Genomic DNA, 16,019 nt, shown 5'->3' on the forward strand with positions numbered 1-16,019 from the left:
CCTTGTCTATACTGTGTTATATGATCCACCAGTGCCTCACCAGTGCCTCAGTTACACTTACAGGTCGTGATTAGAAGGATGGGAGTGTATGGAGAAACTAACGAGAGATGAGGTGCTAGTATAGATGATGAGAATGATGGCGATATTGACGACGATGATGATGACAAGAAGGATAGTGATAATGACAATGGTGATGAAGGTGACCAGTTTGACCCTGGAGCAGTTGTCATAAGGCTATGATCCTGCTTTATTATTAAGCAGTGCTTCCCTCATCTCGCTGAACTATTAATGTGGTGTGAACTATCAGACATTACCTGAGTGGACTGTCAGGTCTCCCCTGGTAACGCTCTCTCTAACCCTCTCACTGACCTGCTCATTCTTAAACGCCCTCTCATAACTCCCTCTAACTCTTACTGTTAACTCGCCACTCACTCATTCACTCAATTAATCAATAACTCAAACAAATTATATCGGTATCATTTTTTTCAACTGTAAGCTATAAAAAAAAACAGACAATCAAACAGTCAAAACAGACACAGTCACATACTCTCATACTCACAGTCACATATGTATAACCTCCCAGTAATTTATTGGGTAACTTAACCCTCATTTTTGGGAGCAACCTAAAGTGGAGAATGGGTTATTCCACTTTTAATGGAGTTATTTTGGGGATGATGCTTTGTTGTTGTTGCTAAGAGAAGTACATTGTGTCCAGTGAGCTTGGAGAGAGGAGGTGTGACTCTGTGTCAGGGGGGTGGGGGTACACTGATCTGATTTAAAAACATTAACTGAGTCCCAAATGGAACCATATTCCCTATATAGTGCACTACTTTTGACCAGGACTCATAGGCCTCTGGTCAGAAGTAGTGCCCTATAAAGGGAATGTGGTGCCATTTGGGACGCTCCCCCTGACTTGTGTCTGTGCTTCCATTGTAGAGGGCAACAAGTGACGGCCCCTGCTCCGGCCCTACCATTCATTATCTTAGCCCCACCATCCCTTCCTCCTTCCCCTATCTTCTTAACAGTTTAAACAGGAGCTACTATCTCTCTGTGTATACGCACAGGAGTACAATTTAAATTGGTGGGGACCTATTCAAGCGGAGCTATGGAGATGACAATCAGGTATTGAGAGCAGAGTCGTTCATATCTTATTGTACAGTGACAGCCTAGTCACTGTATTCCGTTCAAACCACATGCACGCACAAATGCACACAGACACCGTTAATTCAGCAACATGCTGCCGCCACCGGCATCAGACTACTTGAATGTGAGGAGGGTGTTGATCAGTGGACCCTGCGTCGGTTGGATAAGCCTCCTCTCCGTCTCTCTCTCTCTCTCTCTCTCTTCCCACCCCAACTCTCTCCAAACATTCCCGCCGTGTTTATCAGGTGTCTAACAACATATGAATGCTCAATAACATGCTTGGTTGATGAGGTGCGACGTCGCCCTGACTGATAATATGATGACTTCTCCTACATACCGTCACCCACTCCTCTCGGTCTTTTTCTGTCTGTCACCCTCTTTCACGCTTTCGCTCCCTCTCGTTCTCTCCCTCTCTCATTCTTTCTTTCTTTCTCTCACTTTCTTTCTGTCTCTCTCCTTTAACACACATTCCCAACATCTGTTAATCAGGTGCCTAACAATATCTCTCTTTCCTCTGATATTTGACAGCAGTCATCTTACCCACCCCCGATTCATTTTCTAGGAGCTGTCTCTCTGCGTCTGCCTTCGTGGAGGGTACCCCGTCTTGTGGTGACAAGTTTATTGCTTTTATGCCTTGCTTGGTGATATATTGGTACCTTGTGGTTACTCTTGTGTGGTGGGTTGTGTAGTGTTTAACTCATGGTGAGGGGAGAGTGTGTACGAAGCAGGAGCAAACTTCTACAGAGCTTTGAATCAGCTATACAGGTGTGTGTGTGGCTTAGCTTTCTACTGTTTGGTTAGTTGCGAGGGGCGTGCACTGTCCTTGTAATACATGGGTGTCCGTATGATGCGTTATACGCGATGTCCTCATGATCCAAGCTGTCCTCCTAATACATGATGTCTTTACACAGATGAGCACTGAACTAATGGATGCCTCTGTTACCCCTCTGGAAAATCCAATGGCTTTCCTTCCTTTGCACCTCAAGACCCTCTGTTGCCTTCATTCACTCTGACTCAAGGTATTCATCTCCGCCAGGTCAATGAGAGGGAATACGTGACAAAGAGGAGAGCGAGGTAGATGGGGGAGAGCGAGGTAGATGGGGGAGAGCGAGGTAGATGGGGGAGAGCGAGGTAGATGGGGGAGAGCGAGGTAGATGGGGGAGAGCGAGGTAGATGGGGGAGAGCGAGGTAGATGGGGGAGAGCGAGGTAGATGGGGAGAGAGAGGGAGAGCGAGGTAGATGGGGAGAGCGAGGTAGATGGGGAGTGAGGGGGAGAGCGAGGTAGATGGGGAGTGAGGGGGAGAGCGAGGTAGATGGGGAGAGAGAGGGAGAGCGAGGTAGATGGGGAGAGAGAGGGAGAGCGAGGTAGATGGGGAGAGAGAGGGAGAGCGAGGTATCTGGGGAGAGAGAGGGAGAGCGAGGTAGATGGGGAGAGAGAGGGAGAGCGAGGTAGATGGGAAGAGAGGGGGAGAGCGAGGTAGATGGGGAGAGAGGGGGAGAGCGAGGTAGATGGGGAGAGAGGGGGAGAGCGAGGTAGATGGGGAGAGAGGGGGAGAGCGAGGTAGTTGGGGGAGAGGGAGGGAGAGCGAGGGAGAGCGAGGTAGATGGGGAGAGGGAGAGCGAGGTAGATGGGGAGAGAGGGGGAGAGCGAGGTAGATGGGGAGAGAGGGGGAGAGCGAGATAGTTGGGGGAGAGGGAGGGAGAGCGAGGGAGAGCGAGGTAGATGGGGAGAGGGAGAGCGAGGTAGATGGGGAGAGAGAGGGAGAGCGAGGTAGATGGGGGGGGAGAGGGAGAGCGAGGTAGATGGGGGGTAGAGGGAGAGCGAGGTAGATGGGGGGAGAGGGAGAGCGAGGTAGATGGGGGGAGAGGAGAGCGAGGTAGATGGGGGAGAGGGAGAGCGATGTAGATTGGTGAGAGCGAGGTAGATGGGGGGAGAGGGAGAGCGAGGTAGATGGGGGGAGGGAGAGCGAGGTAGTTGGGGGAGGGAGAGGGGAGAGCGAGGTAGTTGGAGAGAGGGAGAGCGAGGTAGATGGGGAGAGTGAGGTAGATGGGGAGAGAGGGAGAGCGAGGTAGATGGGGGGAGCGAGAGAGAGGGAGAGTGAGGTAGATGGGAGGGAGAGTGAGGTAGATGGGGGGGGAGAGGGAGAGTGAGGTAGATGGGGGGAGAGGGAGAGCGAGGTAGATGGGGAGAGCGAGGGAGAGCGAGGTAGATTGGGGAGAGCGAGGTAGATGGGGAGAGAGAGGGAGAGCAAGGTAGAGGGGGGTAGGGAGAGAGAGCAAGGTAGATGGGGAGAGCGAGGGAGAGCGAGGTAGATGGGGAGAGCGAGGTAGATGGGGAGAGCGAGGTAGATGGGGAGAGTGAGGTAGAGCGAGGTAGATGGGGAGAGCGAGGTAGATGGGGAGAGAGAGGGAGAGCAAGGTAGATGGGGGAGAGAGAGGGAGAGCGAGGTAGATGGGGAGAGAGAGGGAGAGCAAGGTAGAGGGGAGTAGGGAGAGAGAGCAAGGTAGATGGGGAGAGCGAGGTAAATGGGAGAGCGAGGTGGATGGGGAGAGCGAGGTGGATGGGGAGAGCGAGGTGGATGGGGAGAGCGAGGTAGATGGGGAGAGAGGTAGATGGGGAGAGTGAGGTAGAGGGAGGTAGATGGGGAGAGCGAGGTAGATGGGGAGAGAGAGGGAGAGCAAGGTAGAGGGGGGGTAGGGAGAGAGAGCAAGGTAGATGGGGGGGAGTGAGGGAGAGCGAGGTTGATGGGGGAGTGAGGGAGAGCGAGGTAGATGAGGGAGAGTGGGGGAGAGTGAGGGAGAGCGAGGTAGATGGGGAGGGAGAGCGAGGTAGATGAGGGAGGGAGAGCGAGGTAGATGAGGGAGGGAGAGCGAGGTAGATGAGGGAGAGCGGGGGAGAGCAAGGTAGATGGGGAGAGCGAGGGAGAGCAAGGTAGATGGGGAGAGCGAGGGAGAGCGAGGTAGATGGGGAGAGCGAGGTAGATGGGGAGAGTGAGGTAGATGGGGAGAGAGAGGGAGAGTGAGGTAGATGGGGAGAGAGAGGGAGAGTGAGGTCGATGGGGAGAGTGAGGTCGATGGGGAGAGTGAGGTCGATGGGGAGAGTGAGGTCGATGGGGAGAGTGAGGTCGATGGGGAGAGTGAGGTAGATGGGGAGAGAGTGAGGTAGATGGGGAGAGAGTGAGGTAGATGGGGAGAGAGTGAGGTAGATGGGGAGAGAGTGAGGTAGATGGGGGGAGAGAGGGAGAGTGAGGTAGATGGGAGAGAGAGGGAGAGTGAGGTAGATGGGGAGAGAGAGGGAGAGTGAGGTAGATGGGGAGAGTGAGGTAGATGGGGAGAGAGGGAGAGCGAGGTAGATGGGGGGGAGGGAAAGCGAGCGAGATAGATGGGGAGAGTGAGGTAGATGGGGAGAGAGAGGGAGAGCAAGGTAGATGGGGAGAGCAAGGTAGATGGGGAGAGCAAGGTAGATGGGGAGAGAGGGGGAGAGCGAGGTAGAGCGAGGTAGATGGGGAGAGAGAGGTAGTTGGGGGGAGAGAGAGGGAGAGCGAGGTAGTTGGGGAGAGAGGGAGAGCGAGGTAGATGGGGAGAGCGAGGTAGATTTGGGAGAGCGAGGTAGATAGGGAGAGAGGGAGAGCGAGGTAGATGGGGGGAGAGAGAGAGCGAGGTAGATGGAGAGCGAGGTAGATGGGGAGAGAGGGAGAGTGAGGTAGATGGGGGGGGAGAGCGAGGTAGATGGGGGGAGAGGGAGAGTGAGGTAGATGGGGGGAGAGGGAGAGCGAGGTAGATGGGGGGAGAGGGAGAGCGAGGTAGATGGGGGGAGAGGGAGAGCGAGGTAGATGGTGGGAGAGGGAGAGCGAGGTAGATGGGGGAGAGGGAGAGCGAGGTAGATGGGAGAGAGCGAGGTAGATGGGGGAGAGCGATGTAGATGCGGGAGAGCGAGGTAGATGGGGGAGAGTGAGGTAGATGGGGGAGAGTGAGGGAGAGCGAGGTAGATGGGGAGGGAGAGCGAGGTAGATGGGGGGAGAGGGAGAGCGAGGTAGATGGGGGAGAGCGAGGTAGATGGGGGAGAGCGAGGTAGATGGGGAGAAAGAGGGAGAGCGAGGTAGATGGGGAGAGCGAGGTAGTTTGGGGAGAGAGAGGTAGTTGGGGAGAGAGAGGGAGGGCGAGGTAGATGGAGAGCGAGGTAGATGGGGAGAGGGAGAGTGAGGTAGATGGGGGGAGGGAGAGTGAGGTAGACGGGGGAGAGGGAGAGCGAGGTAGATGGGGGAGAGGGAGAGCGAGGTAGATGGGGGGAGAGGGAGAGCGAGGTATATGGGGGGAGAGGGAGAGCGAGGTAGATGGGGGGGAGATGGAGAGCGAGGTAGATGGGGAGAGGGAGAGCGAGGTAGATGGGTTGGAGAGGGAGAGCGAGGTAGATGGGGGGGATAGGGAGAGCGAGGTAGATGGGGGGGAGAGGGAAAGCGAGGTAGATGGGGGGGAGAGGGAGAGCGAGGTAGATGGGGGGGAGAGGGAGAGCGAGGTAGATGGGGGAGAGCGAGGTAGATGGTGGAGAGTGAGGTAGATGGGGGAGAGAGAGGGAGAGCGAGGTAGATGGGGGAGAGAGAGGGAGAGCGAGGTAGATGGGGAGAGCGAGGTAGATGGGGAGAGAGAGGGAGAGCGAGGTAGATGGGGAGAGCGAGGTAGATGGGGAGAGTGAGGTAGAGCGAGGTAGATGGGGAGGGAGAGCGAGGTAGATGGGAGGGAGAGCGAGGTAGATGGGAGGGAGAGCGGGGTAGATGGGGGAGAGAGAGGTAGATGGGGGAGAGAGAGGGAGAGCGAGGTAGATGGGGGAGAGAGAGGGAGAGCGAGGTAGATGGGGAGAGCGAGGTAGATGGGGAGAGAGAGGGAGAGCGAGGTAGATGGGGAGAGCGAGGTAGATGGGGAGAGCGAGGTAGATGGGGAGAGTGAGGTAGAGCGAGGTAGATGGGGAGAGCGAGGTAGATGGGGAGAGCGAGGTAGATGGGGAGAGAGAGAGAGAGCAAGGTAGATGGGGGGAGAGAGGGAGAGCGAGGTAGATGGGGAGAGCGAGGTAGATGGGGAGAGAGAGGGAGAGTGAGGTAGATGGGGAGAGAGAGGGAGAGTGAGGTAGATGGGGAGAGAGAGGGTGAGCGAGGTAGATGGGGAGAGTGAGGTAGATGGGGAGAGAGGGAGAGTGAGGTAGATGGGGAGAGAGAGGGAGAGAGAGGGAGAGTGAGGTAGATGGGAGAGAGAGATGGAGAGTGAGGTAGATGGGGAGAGTGAGGTAGATGGGGAGAGTGAGGTAGATGGGGAGAGAGAGGGAGAGTGAGGTAGATGGGAGAGAGAGATGGAGAGTGAGGTAGATGGGGAGAGTGAGGTAGATGGGGAGAGAGGGAGAGCGAGGTAGATGGGGGGAGGGAGAGAGAGCGAGAGATGGGGAGAGTGAGGTAGATGGGGAGAGAGAGGGAGAGGGGAGTAGGGAGAGAGAGCAAGGTAGATGGGGAGAGCGAGGTAAATGGGAGAGTGAGGTAGATGGGGAGAGCGAGGTGGATGGGGAGAGCGAGGTGGATGGGGAGAGCGAGGTGGATGGGGAGAGCGAGGTGGATGGGGAGAGCGAGGTGGATGGGGAGAGCGAGGTGGATGGGGAGAGAGAGGGAGAGTGAGGTAGATGGGAGAGAGAGATGGAGAGTGAGGTAGATGGGGAGAGTGAGGTAGATGGGGAGAGAGGGAGAGCGAGGTAGATGGGGGGGAGGGAGAGAGAGCGAGAGATGGGGAGAGTGAGGTAGATGGGGAGAGAGAGGGAGAGGGGAGTAGGGAGAGAGAGCAAGGTAGATGGGGAGAGCGAGGTAAATGGGAGAGTGAGGTAGATGGGGAGAGAGAGGGAGAGTGAGGTAGATGGGGAGAGAGAGGGTGAGCGAGGTAGATGGGGAGAGTGAGGTAGATGGGGAGAGAGGGAGAGTGAGGTAGATGGGGAGAGAGAGGGAGAGAGAGGGAGAGTGAGGTAGATGGGAGAGAGAGATGGAGAGTGAGGTAGATGGGGAGAGTGAGGTAGATGGGGAGAGTGAGGTAGATGGGGAGAGTGAGGTAGATGGGGAGAGAGAGGGAGAGTGAGGTAGATGGGAGAGAGAGATGGAGAGTGAGGTAGATGGGGAGAGTGAGGTAGATGGGGAGAGAGGGAGAGCGAGGTAGATGGGGGGGAGGGAGAGAGAGCGAGAGATGGGGAGAGTGAGGTAGATGGGGAGAGAGAGGGAGAGGGAGTAGGGAGAGAGAGCAAGGTAGATGGGGAGAGCGAGGTAAATGGGAGAGTGAGGTAGATGGGGAGAGCGAGGTGGATGGGGAGAGCGAGGTGGATGGGGGAGAGCGAGGTGGATGGGGAGAGCGAGGTGGATGGGGGAGAGAGAGGGAGAGTGAGGTAGATGGGAGAGAGAGATGGAGAGTGAGGTAGATGGGGAGAGTGAGGTAGATGGGGAGAGAGGGAGAGCGAGGTAGATGGGGGGAGGGAGAGAGAGCGAGAGATGGGGAGAGTGAGGTAGATGGGGGAGAGAGAGGGAGAGGGGAGTAGGGAGAGAGAGCAAGGTAGATGGGGAGAGCGAGGTAAATGGGAGAGTGAGGTAGATGGGGAGAGCGAGGTGGATGGGGAGAGCGAGGTGGATGGGGAGAGCGAGGTGGATGGGGAGAGCGAGGTGGATGGGGAGAGCGAGGTAGATGGGGAGAGAGGTAGATGGGGAGAGCGAGGTAGATGGGGAGAGAGTGGGAGAGCAAGGTAGAGGGGGTAGGGAGAGAGAGCAAGGTACATTGGGGGGGGAGAGAGAGCGAGGTAGATGGGGGGAGTGAGAGAGAGCGAGGTTGATGGGGGGAGTGAGGGAGAGCGAGGTAGATGAGGGAGAGTGGGGGAGATTGGGGGAGAGTGAGGGAGAGCGAGGTAGATGGGGAGGGAGAGCGAGGTAGATGAGGGAGAGCGGGGGAGAGCAAGGTAGATGGGGAGAGCGAGGGAGAGCAAGGTAGATGGGGAGAGCGAGGGAGAGCGAGGTAGATGGGGAGAGCGAGGTAGATGGGGAGAGAGAGGGAGAGTGAGGTCGATGGGGAGAGTGAGGTAGATGGGGAGAGAGGGAGAGTGAGGTAGATGGGGAGAGAGAGGGAGAGTGAGGTAGATGGGAGAGAGAGGGAGAGTGAGGTAGATGGGGAGAGAGAGGGAGAGTGAGGTAGATGGGGAGAGAGAGGTAGATGGGGAGAGTGAGGTAGAGCGAGGTAGATGGGGAGAGCGAGGTAGATGGGGAGAGCGAGGTAGATGGGGAGAGAGAGGGAGAGCAAGGTAGATGGGGGAGAGAGAGGGAGAGCGAGGTAGATGGGGGAGAGAGGGAGAGCAAGGTAGATGGGGGAGAGAGAGGGAGAGCGAGGTAGATGGGGGGAGAGAGGGAGAGCGAGGTAGATGGGGAGAGCGAGGTAGATGGGGAGAGAGAGGGAGAGTGAGGTAGATGGGGAGAGAGAGGGAGAGTGAGGTAGATGGGGAGAGAGAGGGTGAGCGAGGTAGATGGGGAGAGTGAGGTAGAGGGAGAGTGAGGTAGATGGGGAGAGAGAGGGAGAGTGAGGTAGATGGGAGATAGAGATGGAGAGTGAGGTAGATGGGGAGAGAGGGAGAGCGAGGTAGATGGGGGGGAGGGAGAGAGAGCGAGAGATGGGGAGAGTGAGGTAGATGGGGAGAGAGAGGGAGAGCAAGGTAGATGGGGAGAGCAAGGTAGATGGGGAGAGCAAGGTAGATGGGGAGAGCAATGTAGATGGGGAGAGCGAGGTGGATGGGGAGAGCGAGGTGGATGGGGAGAGCGAGGTGGATGGGGAGAGCGAGGTAGATGGGGAAAGAGGTAGATGGGGAGAGAGGTAGATGGGGAGAGCGAGGTAGATGGGGAGAGAGTGGGAGAGCAAGGTAGAGGGGGGGTAGGGAGAGAGAGCAAGGTACATTGGGGGAGAGAGAGCGAGGTAGATGGGGGGAGTGAGGGAGAGCGAGGTTGATGGGGGGAGTGAGGGAGAGCGAGGTAGATGAGGGAGAGTGGGGGAGATTGGGGGAGAGTGAGGGAGAGCGAGGTAGATGGGGAGGGAGAGCGAGGTAGATGAGCGAGGTAGATGAGGGAGAGCGGGGGAGAGCAAGGTAGATGGGGAGAGCGAGGGAGAGCAAGGTAGATGGGGAGAGCGAGGGAGAGCAAGGTAGATGGGGAGAGCGAGGTAGATGGGGAGAGCGAGGTAGATGGGGAGAGAGAGGGAGAGTGAGGTCGATGGGGAGAGTGAGGTAGATGGGGAGAGAGGGAGAGTGAGGTAGATGGGAGAGAGAGGGAGAGTGAGGTAGATGGGAGAGAGAGGGAGAGTGAGGTAGATGGGGAGAGAGAGGGAGAGTGAGGTAGATGGGGAGAGAGAGGTAGATGGGGAGAGTGAGGTAGAGCGAGGTAGATGGGGAGAGCGAGGTAGATGGGGAGAGCGAGGTAGATGGGGAGAGAGAGGGAGAGCAAGGTAGATGGGGGAGAGAGAGGGAGAGCGAGGTAGATGGGGGGAGAGAGGGAGAGCGAGGTAGATGGGGAGAGCGAGGTAGATGGGGAGAGTGAGGTAGATGGGGAGAGAGAGGGAGAGTGAGGTAGATGGGGAGAGAGAGGGTGAGCGAGGTAGATGGGGAGAGTGAGGTAGATGGGGAGAGAGGGAGAGTGAGGTAGATGGGGAGAGAGAGGGAGAGTGAGGTAGATGGGAGAGAGAGATGGAGAGTGAGGTAGATGGGGAGAGAGGGAGAGCGAGGTAGATGGGGGGAGGGAGAGAGAGCGAGAGATGGGGAGAGTGAGGTAGATGGGGAGAGAGAGGGAGAGCAAGGTAGATGGGGAGAGCAAGGTAGATGGGGAGAGCAAGGTAGATTCGGAGAGCAAGGTAGATGGGGAGAGCAATGTAGAGGGGAGAGCGAGGTAGAGCGAGGTAGATGGGGAGAGAGAGGTAGTTGGGGGGAGAGAGAGGGAGAGCGAGGTAGTTGGGGCGAGAGAGGGAGAGCGAGGTAGATGGGGAGAGCGCGAGGTAGATTTGGGAGAGCGAGGTAGATGGGGAGAGAGGGAGAGCGAGGTAGATGGGGGGAGGGAGAGGGAGCGAGGTAGATGGAGAGCGAGGTAGATGGAGAGCGAGGTAGATGGGGGAGAGGGAGAGCGAGGTAGATGGGGGAGAGGGAGAGCGAGGTAGATGGGTGGGAGAGGGAGAGCGAGGTAGATGGGGGTGGAGAGGGAGAGCGAGGTAGATGGGTTGGAGAGGGAGAGCGAGGTAGATGGGGGAGAGGGAGAGCGAGGTAGATGGGGGAGAGGGAGAGCGAGGTAGATGGGAGAGAGCGAGGTAGATGGGGGAGAGCGAGGTAGATGGGGGAGAGCGAGGTAGATGGGGGAGAGCGAGGTAGATGGGGGAGAGTGAGGGAGAGCGAGGTAGATGGGGAGGGAGAGCGAGGTAGATGGGGGGGAGAGGGAGAGCGAGGTAGATGGGGGGGAGGGAGAGCGAGGTAGATGGGGGAGAGGGAGAGCGAGGTAGATGGGAGAGAGCGAGGTAGATGGGGGGAGAGCGAGGTAGATGGGGGAGAGCGAGGTAGATGGGGAGAGCGAGGTAGTTTGGGGGAGAGAGGTAGTTGGGGAGAGAGAGGGAGAGCGAGGTAGATGGGGGGAGAGGGAGAGCGAGGTAGATGGGGGGGAGAGGGAGAGCGAGGTAGATGGGGGGAGAGGGAGAGCGAGGTAGATGGGGGGAGAGGGAGAGCGAGGTAGATGGGGGGAGAGGGAGAGCGAGGTAGATGGGGGGAGAGGAGAGCGAGGTAGATGGGGGGAGAGGGAGAGCGAGGTAGATGGGGGGAGAGGGGGAGCGAGGTAGATGGGGGGAGAGGGAGAGCGAGGTAGATGGGGGGAGAGGGAGAGCGAGGTAGATGGGGAGAGGGAGAGCGAGGTAGATGGGTTGGAGAGGGAGAGCGAGGTAGATGGGGGGAGAGGGAGAGCGAGGTAGATGGGGGGAGAGGGGAGAGCGAGGTAGATGGGGGGAGAGGGAGAGCGAGGTATATGGGGGGGAGAGGGAGAGCGAGGTAGATGGGGGGAGAGGGAGAGCGAGGTAGATGGGGGAGAGCGAGGTAGATGGTGGAGAGTGAGGTAGATGGGGGAGAGTGAGGGAGAGCGAGGTAGATGGGGAGGGAGAGCGAGGTAGATGGGAGGGAGAGCGAGGTAGATGGGAGGGAGAGCGAGGTAGATGGGAGGGAGAGCGAGGTAGATGGGAGGGAGAGCGAGGTAGATGGGAGGGAGAGCGAGGTAGATGGGAGGGAGAGCGAGGTAGATGGGAGGGAGAGCGAGGTAGATGGGTTGGAGAGGGAGAGCGAGGTAGATGGGGGGGAGAGGGAGAGCGAGGTAGATGGGGGAGAGGGAGAGCGAGGTAGATGGGGGGAGAGGGAGAGCGAGGTAGATGGGGGGAGAGGGAGAGCGAGGTAGATGGGGGGAGAGGGAGAGCGAGGTAGATGGGGGAGAGCGAGGTAGATGGTGGAGAGTGAGGTAGATGGGGGAGAGTGAGGGAGAGCGAGGTAGATGGGGAGGGAGAGCGAGGTAGATGGGAGGGAGAGCGAGGTAGATGGGAGGGAGAGCGAGGTAGATGGGAGGGAGAGCGAGGTAGATGGGAGGGAGAGCGAGGTAGATGGGAGGGAGAGCGAGGTAGATGGGAGGGAGAGCGAGGTAGATGGGAGGGAGAGCGAGGTAGATGGGAGGAGAGCGAGGTAGATGGGAGGGAGAGCGAGGTAGATGGGAGGGAGAGCGAGGTAGATGGGGGAGAGAGAGGGAGAGTGAGGTAGATGGGGGAGAGTGGGGGAGATTGGGGGAGAGTGAGGGAGAGCGAGGTAGATGGGGAGGGAGAGCGAGGTAGATGAGCGAGGTAGATGAGGGAGAGCGGGGGAGAGCAAGGTAGATGGGGAGAGCGAGGGAGAGCAAGGTAGATGGGGAGAGCGAGGGAGAGCAAGGTAGATGGGGAGAGCGAGGGAGAGCGAGGTAGATGGGGAGAGCGAGGTAGATGGGGAGAGAGAGGGAGAGTGAGGTCGATGGGGAGAGTGAGGTAGATGGGGAGAGAGGGAGAGTGAGGTAGATGGGAGAGAGAGGGAGAGTGAGGTAGATGGGAGAGAGAGGGAGAGTGAGGTAGATGGGGAGAGAGAGGGAGAGTGAGGTAGATGGGGAGAGAGAGGTAGATGGGGAGAGTGAGGTAGAGCGAGGTAGATGGGGGAGAGCGAGGTAGATGGGGAGAGCGAGGTAGATGGGGGAGAGAGGGAGAGCAAGGTAGATGGGGGAGAGAGAGGGAGAGCGAGGTAGATGGGGGGAGAGAGGGAGAGCGAGGTAGATGGGGAGAGCGAGGTAGATGGGGAGAGCGAGGTAGATGGGGAGAGAGAGGGAGAGTGAGGTAGATGGGGAGAGAGAGGGTGAGCGAGGTAGATGGGGAGAGTGAGGTAGATGGGGAGAGAGGGAGAGTGAGGTAGATGGGGAGAGAGGGAGAGCGAGGTAGATGGGGGGGAGGGAGAGAGAGCGAGAGATGGGGAGAGTGAGGTAGATGGGGAGAGAGAGGGAGAGCAAGGTAGATGGGGAGAGCAAGGTAGATGGGGAGAGCAAGGTAGATTCGGAGAGCAAGGTAGATGGGGAGAGCAATGTAGAGGGGGAGAGCGAGGTAGAGCGAGGTAGATGGGGAGAGAGAGGTAGTTGGGGGGGAGAGAGAGGGAGAGCGAGGTAGTTGGGGCGAGAGAGGGAGAGCGAGGTAGATGGGGAGAGCGAGGTAGATTTGGGAGAGCGAGGTAGATGGGGAGAGAGGGAGAGCGAGGTAGATGGGGGAGAGAGGGAGAGCGAGGTAGATGTGGGGAGGTAGAGAGAGCGAGGTAGATGGAGAGCGAGGTAGATGGGGGAGAGGGAGAGTGAGGTAGATGGGGGGAGAGGGAGAGCGAGGTAGATGGGTGGGAGAGGGAGAGCGAGGTAGATGGGGGGAGAGGGAGAGCGAGGTAGATGGGTTGGAGGGAGAGCGAGGTAGATGGGGGAGAGGGAGAGCGAGGTAGATGGGGGAGAGGGAGAGCGAGGTAGATGGGAGAGAGCGAGGTAGATGGGGGGAGAGCGAGGTAGATGGGGGGGAGAGCGAGGTAGATGGGGGAGAGCGAGGTAGATGGGGGAGAGTGAGGGAGAGCGAGGTAGATGGGGAGGGAGAGCGAGGTAGATGGGGGGGAGAGGGAGAGCGAGGTAGATGGGGGGGAGGGAGAGCGAGGTAGATGGGGGAGAGGGAGAGCGAGGTAGATGGGAGAGAGCGAGGTAGATGGGGGAGAGCGAGGTAGATGGGGGAGAGCGAGGTAGATGGGGAGAGCGAGGTAGTTTGGGGAGAGAGAGGTAGTTGGGGAGAGAGAGGGAGAGCGAGGTAGATGGGGGGAGAGGGAGAGCGAGGTAGATGGGGGGAGAGGGAGAGCGAGGTAGATGGGGGGAGAGGGGAGAGCGAGGTAGATGGGGGGGGAGAGGGAGAGCGAGGTAGATGGGGGGAGAGGGAGAGCGAGGTAGATGGGGGGAGAGGGAGAGCGAGGTAGTTGGGGGGAGAGGGAGAGCGAGGTAGATGGGGGGGGAGAGGGAGAGCGAGGTAGATGGGGGGGGAGAGGGAGAGCGAGGTAGATGGGGGGAGAGGGAGAGCGAGGTAGATGGGGGAGAGGGAGAGCGAGGTAGATGGGGAGAGGGAGAGCGAGGTAGATGGGTTGGAGAGGGAGAGCGAGGTAGATGGGGGGAGAGGGAGAGCGAGGTAGATGGGGGGAGAGGGAGAGCGAGGTATATGGGGGGAGAGGGAGAGCGAGGTAGATGGGGGGAGAGGGAGAGCGAGGTAGATGGGGGAGAGCGAGGTAGATGGTGGAGAGTGAGGTAGATGGGGGAGAGTGAGGGAGAGCGAGGTAGATGGGGAGGGAGAGCGAGGTAGATGGGAGGGAGAGCGAGGTAGATGGGAGGGAGAGCGAGGTAGATGGGAGGGAGAGCGAGGTAGATGGGAGGGAGAGCGAGGTAGATGGGAGGGAGAGCGAGGTAGATGGGAGGGAGAGCGAGGTAGATGGGAGGGAGAGCGAGGTAGATGGGTTGGAGAGGGAGAGCGAGGTAGATGGGGGGAGAGGGAGAGCGAGGTAGATGGGGGAGAGGGAGAGCGAGGTAGATGGGGGAGAGGGAGAGCGAGGTAGATGGGGGGAGAGGGAGAGCGAGGTAGATGGGGGGAGAGGGAGAGCGAGGTAGATGGGGGGAGAGCGAGGTAGATGGTGGAGAGTGAGGTAGATGGGGGAGAGTGAGGGAGAGCGAGGTAGATGGGGAGGGAGAGCGAGGTAGATGGGAGGGAGAGCGAGGTAGATGGGAGGGAGAGCGAGGTAGATGGGAGGGAGAGCGAGGTAGATGGGAGGGAGAGCGAGGTAGATGGGGGGGAGAGCGAGGTAGATGGGAGGGAGAGCGAGGTAGATGGGAGGGAGAGCGAGGTAGATGGGAGGAGAGCGAGGTAGATGGGAGGGAGAGCGAGGTAGATGGGAGGGAGAGCGAGGTAGATGGGGGAGAGAGAGGGAGAGTGAGGTAGATGGGGGAGAGAGAGGGAGAGTAAGGTAGAGGGGGGTAGGGAGGGAGAGCAAGGTAGATGGGGAGAGCGAGTGAGAGCGAGGTAGATGGGGATAGCGAGGTAGATGGGGAGAGCGAGGTAGATGGGGAGAGCGAGGTAGATGGGGAGAGCGAGGTAGATGGGGAAAGAGAGGGAGAGTAAGGTAGAGGGGGGTAGGGAGGGAGAGCAAGGTAGATGGGGAGAGCGAGTGAGAGCGAGGTAGATGGGGAGAGCGAGGTAGATGGGGAGAGCGAGGTAGATGGGGAGAGCGAGGTAGATGGGGAGAGCGAGGTAGATGGGGAGAGCGAGGTAGATGGGGAGAGTGAGGTAGAGCGAGGTAGATGGGGAGAGTGAGGTAGAGCGAGGTAGATGGGGAGAGCGAGGTAGATGGGGAGAGCGAGGTAGATGGGGAGAGCGAGGTAGAAGGGGAGAGTGAGGTAGAGCGAGGTAGATGGGGTAGAGAGAGGGAGAGCGAGGTAGATGGTGGAGAGAGAGGGAGAGCGAGGTAGATGGGGAGAGAGAGGGAGAGCGAGGTAGATGGGGGAGAGAGAGGGAGAGCGAGGTAGATGGGGGAGAGAGAGGGAGAGCGAGGTAGATGGGGAGAGCGAGGTAGTTGGGGAGAGAGAGGGAGAGCAAGGTAGAGGGGAGTAGGGAGAGAGAGCGAGGTAGATGGGGAGAGCGAGGTAGATGGGGAGAGCGAGGTAGATGGGGAGAGCGAGGTAGATGGGGAGAGCGAGGTAGATGGGGAGAGCGAGGTAGATGGGGAGAGCGAGTTGGATGGGGAGAGCGAGGTGGATGGGGAGAGCGAGGTGGATGGGGAGAGCGAGGTGGATGGGGAGAGCGAGGTGGATGGGGAGAGCGAGGTGGATGGGGAGAGCGAGGTAGATGGGGAGAGAGGTAGATGGGGAGAGTGAGGTAGAGGGAGGTAGATGGGGAGAGCGAGGTAGATGGGGAGAGAGAGGGAGAGCAAGGTAGAGGGGGTGTAGGGAGAGAGAGCAAAGTACATGGGGGGGGAGAGCGAGGTAGATGGGGGGAGTGAGGGAGAGCGAGGTTGATGGGGGGAGTGAGGGAGAGCGAGGTAGATGAGGGAGAGTGGGGGAGATCGGGGGAGAGTGAGGGAGAGCGAGGTAGATGGGGAGGGAGAGCGAGGTAGATGAGGGAGGGAGAGCGAGGTAGATGAGGGAGAGCGGGGGAGAGCAAGGTAGATGGGGAGAGCGAGGGAGAGCAAGGTAGATGGGGAGAGCGAGGGAGAGCAAGGTAGATGGGGAGAGCGAGGGAGAGCGAGG

General features: G+C 58.8%; 1 protein-coding gene across 3 annotated transcripts in view; it reads left to right on the forward strand.

The window, feature by feature from the left end:
* The window catches only part of rsrc1 (arginine/serine-rich coiled-coil 1), a 189,736-nt gene that overhangs the window by 53,149 nt on the left and 120,568 nt on the right, over positions 1 to 16,019 (forward strand). The gene's annotated exons all lie outside the window — the stretch shown is intronic.

The sequence above is a fragment of the Oncorhynchus masou genome, chromosome 9, assembly GCF_036934945.1.
Source record: "Oncorhynchus masou masou isolate Uvic2021 chromosome 9, UVic_Omas_1.1, whole genome shotgun sequence".
In the NCBI taxonomy this organism is placed as follows: Eukaryota; Metazoa; Chordata; class Actinopteri; order Salmoniformes; family Salmonidae; genus Oncorhynchus; species Oncorhynchus masou.